Raw genomic sequence first — 6,205 nt, forward strand, 5'->3', positions numbered from 1 at the left:
AGGACTGTGAAAAGTGAGCTACAATAAGTATGTGTCTCTGTGTTGCCCTGACTTGCTTACCATGCATTTATGTAATAACATTAGTACTTTATGCTCTCATGCAAATATGGTTACTTTTAGCTCCACAAAACCAACACGGGAGTGGCCAAAATGCACAGGCCAGAAACCACTGGGTGGTGTCACGGTGGTTGTTTCCATCTTTTATATACAGTCTGTGGTATTATCTCAAACTTCAGTTGCACTTAGAATAGAGGTGGGCGTACCAAAGATCTGCAGGTAGAAATATTCACATTTGTTCAAATCATATTTCTGTGAGCTAAACATCATCACTAGCTAGACATTTCTTACAGAAGCTGACCCAACATCACATGATGTGGTGTCGAGATAAGCCAAACCTATTTTATTCACTTGTCTGATGGGCATCATTAATAATAATAAAATTAAAAAAAAATCTTTTTATCACTGATTGCAGTTGCAGTGAAAGCACACACTGTTTGACGATTTGTGACACAAAGTCTGTAGGAGCACTTTTTATTTTTTCCCTTTACTTTTACTTTTGCATGTTTCCATGTCAAAAACTGTTAGGTACTCTAACCCCCCCCCCACTTACAGCAAGGAGAAGTTATTCAATATCTCACATTCAGAGAACATGTTCACTTTGGATCTGTGATTCAGGTCCAAATACACACAGATCAGATTAGTTCTTCCGATAAAGGGGAGGAAAAACAACCCCTGTTTTGTTTGCAAGAATCTGCTCTCTGCCTTTTTCATCATGTAATCCACAAGCTGTGACTGTTCCTGTGCTATATCCTGTGGGGTGTTTTTTTTGTTTGTTTTTTTTGGGGGGGGGTTGTATATCATACTGTGAGAAAGCTGCCAGTTCAGTCTGTAACACTAATATGAGCTGCAGAGTGGAGTGAAGCCTTCTTTCCCCACCTCCCACCATCAGCCTGAAATAGAACGGTATGGTTGTGCTGGACTGCTCCTAAATGCAACTCGGGCCAACAGAATGTGTAAGCTCAGCAAACTCTGCCTGTACAAATAAAGAAGCAGTGCTCTTCCCACATTCTTCCTCCTTTTTTATATTCATTTATATTCATTTAAGTCAGTGTGGTCTCTGTTCAGCAGCGCTTCACACAATCAACCTACAGCAGCACCTTTTGTAGGCTGTAAGTCGACCTGTGTGTAACCACAGTGAGGCCTTCATTTTAAACCTGTATCATCTTATAACACGTGTTAGGAGAGCCGCCGTCTCCCTGCTGACACCACACCGCCTCACGTAGGGAGGAGGGGGTCGTACCGCCTTATCTCCAGCCTCAGCTGCACGATCGCGCTCAGCTGGAACCGGTTTTCACATGACATTTCCACCACTGTTACACCATCATTCCTCACCATGTAATCCTTCCAAACCATGTTTGTTCTGGGTACTGTGACTAGATAAAGTTGGACCAGAGGGAAAACCCTTAGACAGCATTACAAGGTGTTTTTTCCACAGTGGGTCAGCACGTTTGAGGGTGCTGCTGACTGGATGGGACACACAGGCTTGAGTCAGTCATGTGAACCAGAGCTGTCTGCAGTTAAGACTTCCAAACACACATCAAAGTCAGGGGAAACGTGAGCGGTGACGCTTTGTATGGAGACGAGATCTTAGTCTGACATTCACTTGAGATTTTACATCTGAGTGATGCTGTATCTTAAATCCATCTGCTGTATATTTTCCTGTTTATCTGCAAATGGATTATAAATGAAGGTTTATAGGACACACTTGTATGCACATCTGTTGAATGTTTGAAATCTTACTAAGATTTTATCTTTCTTTTTGATGGAGGCAGGTAAACCCTGAAAAATATGGTTTTGGGGATATGAAGATAAATTGTATGTGGAATCAAGAGTCTAATAAGCAGATCTAAAGTGCTGATTTCCAAATAAACACCTGCAAAAGAGTGACATTAAAGATGATGTTTTTTATGTAAAGGGATTTTGTTACTTTTTTCTGTCTGCCCTTTTAATATCTACACTGAAACACAGCATTCGAATGCACGGGGAACACATTTGGATTTTTCCATGGCCTCATCCTGCTTTGACGTTTCATTTCAGATACTTTGCCATATATAGAAATCATGAGGATGTATTTAAATTGTCTTTTGAATGTTTGGACAAGTAAATATTAAGATAAATATGCAAAAATACAAAATCACTTGGAAAAGTACACTTAAGCCATGATAATTAGAATCAGAGGTTCCATGGACTGCTAGTTAGAACCTCGCTATTCAAATATCCACCACAGTAAAGTGTGTGGTGTCATCATACAAAGATCTAAAGAGCTCCCTTGGGCCTTTTGTTTGGTGGGGGTGGTAGGGGGTCTGGCAAGGATTTTAAATTAAAAAAAATTACTAATTGCAGTGGAATAAATCACTTGATTGCACACCACCATCATCATGGAGGGCAGATTTCCAGCAGCTTTGTTCAGCACAGCCTGCCCTGACAAATTCAGCCCAAGAGCAGAAGCCTCTGTGACCCCGAAACCCAGGCCCAGATGACTCTTGCTGCTGTTGCTGTCAGAGCAGACACATCAACAATCACAACACGGTTCCACAAATTTAAAATACGTGCCAGGAAAGTTCTGCAAAACTTAAACTTATGGGGAAAACCAGGCCTTTACAGATAATGCCCTTTAATCAAAGGATTAAGATCTGTGTGGCTCAGACACAAGATGGCATTTCAGGAGAGGAACCTGGTCTGGGTCACAGCACTGGATATTAAAAATGGCTTGAAAGCTAAGGTTGAACCTGAAGTGGACCTTGTAAAAGGATAATGATCCTAAACGCTTTCACCAGAGAACAAATCCACCAGTGATTGGCTCAAAAACAAAAAGTGCTACAGCCTTGCCAAAACCAGATTTGGAATGTCATTGGAATTTATGGAAATTTGAAGTCAGAATATCACATATCACAGCTGAAGGAATTTTGCCATGAAAAGTGAACATCAGAGAGGCTTAATAACAACACCAAATGCCTTTCATAAATCTTGCTAAAGGGGGCCGTACTAGATTCTCATGCTTTTTGTACAATATACAATATTATATCTCTTCTTGAATAAATGACTAAAATTATTTTTATTTCACTTGTCAAAATATGTAATAAATAAATTAATTTAAATTGAACTAAATTCAAATCTTGCAAGTCTGAGGAGCGAGTTGCATTAAACTTCAGTAATAGTATTGCACTATTGCGTACACTAGAGGGCGCCATTACACCGTATATATTCCCCACATTCACTATATTGAGTGACCATGCCAGCTTTTGCAAATCTCTCAAACACTAAAACTGTCTCCAAGCAGCAGATAACAAACAAACACACGTTTTAAAAATATAATAGAGAGCCAAAATCACTGTTGGATCGGTGCCATCTATACATTACAAATGCATTCATTTTGTTCCACTTATTTTGTTCCTAAATATTTTTTGAGTCTAGCTTTATCCTACAAATTGCTGCCATGACCCGTTTCCCCCCCACAGGTACCATTGGAGTTTAACTCAAACACATACACAACAGTAAACTAATGAGCTGACATCATATTGTCATGAATCATAGCTCCACAGCAGATGGTGGGTGTGTGCAACAGCCTGCTGTCCTGCTCACCGCAGAGACCCACAGCAGTGAGGACACAGTGTGGTCACATCTCTCCACCACTGTCAGTGACAACATGTCAGCGTCTTGGACTCGCTGCACAGCGCACGGCATCAACCTATTCAGCTGTGACAATTTGCTTTTCTCACAGAGGTGCTGTCAGTTTTTGCTGTTTCGATGAAGCAGAGGTTGGCCAAGGTCACAAAACAATGTTTTAATAATGTTTTACAAAAGTTACAAATATGAATTTCAGGAGTGTAAGTGGATGATATATATATATATATCTATAAAAAAACTGATTCAAGAAGAACAAAATGTGGAACACAAGCATTAAATTGCCCTGAAGTCTGGCAATGAAATGAATTAAGCTACAATTAATCCAAACATACCAAATAAATGAGCACCTTGAAGCCCCTTATACCTGCATTCTTTTTAATGGCCAGCACCAGGTTTTATTTAAATATTGAATAGCTGAAAATTACCCTTGGCTTGCTGGCTCTGTGACACCAGTAAACACCTTCCTGCTGACTAATTTGCTAAATTATGGTCATTTTTAGAATCTGGGAGGCCAAACAGCCACAGTCTCAATCGCTGTGAGTACACTGACCTCTCAAAGTTCAGGTATTATTCAACTGTTTTACATGCATAGTAAACTACATAGCAGTGTGTGTGTTTAGCTAAAAGGGAAACGGTAAAGATGAGAGAGAAATTTTTTTTATGTAGCATTTAAAATGATTTAAGTTGCAAAATTTGATTTTATGAAATGTTTGAATCCTAGTATCATCACTGTTAATGTAATAGACTTATATTAGCATTATTTAGATTTACAGTTTTATGACCATGTAATAAAGTTTTCCTACCACAGCTTCATTTATTTTTGACCACTTAGGCCATAACTGCACAGGCTGGTAAATGTAGCGTTTTTTTAAAATGCATTTTGGCCTTTTGTCCAAACATAAATGTCATTTTAGCTCACTGAAAACAGAGCTTTTTAGAAAACGTCCTCCGGCATCAAGATGTTCAGTTTCTGCGTTTCCATGTCAAAGTCACGTGTGGTCAAAGGAGAGCCACTGTATTATTGTTTGTAGGTTTCTGATTGGCTAATATTCCTACAAGGTGTAAAGTTCAGGGTAGTTATGCCTATTGTTCTGGCATGCACTGACATCGTTTCTTTAAAACATTTTTTTGTGTGTGTGTTTTCATGTGGACTGGGATATTTTTCAAAATTAAAGTATAAAATCCCCATTAAAAACATCACAGTTTATTCTCCAAATTTTCAGATCACTCAATTTAGCATGAACTATGATTTGCATTGACTATTTATTATGTTTAACAATACACGGAAATGAGTAAGTGCAAGCAGATTTACTGTTTATGTAATTCAATTCGTAAGGTAAAGACCCTACAATAATAGAGAGAAAACAAAGAAAACCTCAACAATCAGATGACCCAGTATGAACAAGCTGTTTGGCAACAGTAGGAAGGAAAAACTCCCTTTTAACAGGAAGAAACCTCCACCATCTCTGCGGCGTTGGGGATGAGGGGAGGAAGACAGGATAGAAGACATCCCGTGGAAGAGAAGTGGAGATTAATAATAACTAACCATTAAATATTTGTAAATGTAAAAAACATTAAATATGTGTTATGTAGAGACCAATATTAAATAAAAAAATAAACATTAAATATTAAATTAGAATTATTGCATACTGTGCATCTTCAAATAATTTTAGCTATAGAAAAACTAAAAAGTTTTTCCTGATAACCGGATTTGAGGCTTTACGTGCTCATGCTGTTGGTCTTGTGTGCCTTCACTATCATTTCTCATTCTTTTTCTGGCTTCTGACCAGAATCCATCAGTAATGATATTTTAATTAAATATGAAGCCTCACAGACTTTGTTTGCTTTGATGGTGTACCATCTTTTCCTACTTTGATACCTGACTCATACTTTTGGTGCTGAGCTCCCAGTATTTCTGGGACTCACTTTTGAAAACTTTTCCAAATGTTACTTATAAAAAAAAAATCACATTTGTTTTTTCTTTCTTATGGGTCAAGGTCACACAAACTGTATGCCACGCCCCTTTCCACATTTTTTCCTCCATTTGCTCTCATTTACAGAAAAAATATAAAAAGGAAAGAAGAAAAACTATATTTCCATTCCTATTAAGGAGATTAAAATTGGTTTGCGTTCTTGGCATTAATGCCTCATTCACACCGGTGAGACTAATCAGTGAACTTGCAGGGAACATTATGTGATTAAATTACCTGTGTGACGCATGGCACCTGTTGAATAAGATGCAAAACACGCTTTCTGCATTGGTTGCCATGATACCTCTTGTTCTCTCAGAAGGGTGATGTGGAAATTTTGGACAAGCAATCAAATAAAACATGATTGTCGATACTTATATCCCTTCTTGCTAATGTATTCATTGGAAAATAGATGGCTGAGTGCTTCTGACTTTCAGCTCAGTCCCGGCGGACTCTGTCTTTCTCACTTACATAACTGTATTGCTCTGTTGCATTATCTCTCAGATACAGTCCATTTATGGTTAGAAATTACACACACACACACACAC

Source organism: Perissodus microlepis, chromosome 14 (assembly GCF_051167445.1).
Source record: "Perissodus microlepis isolate ML-2025 ecotype Zambia chromosome 14, ASM5116744v1, whole genome shotgun sequence".
Lineage (NCBI taxonomy): Eukaryota > Metazoa > Chordata > Actinopteri > Cichliformes > Cichlidae > Perissodus > Perissodus microlepis.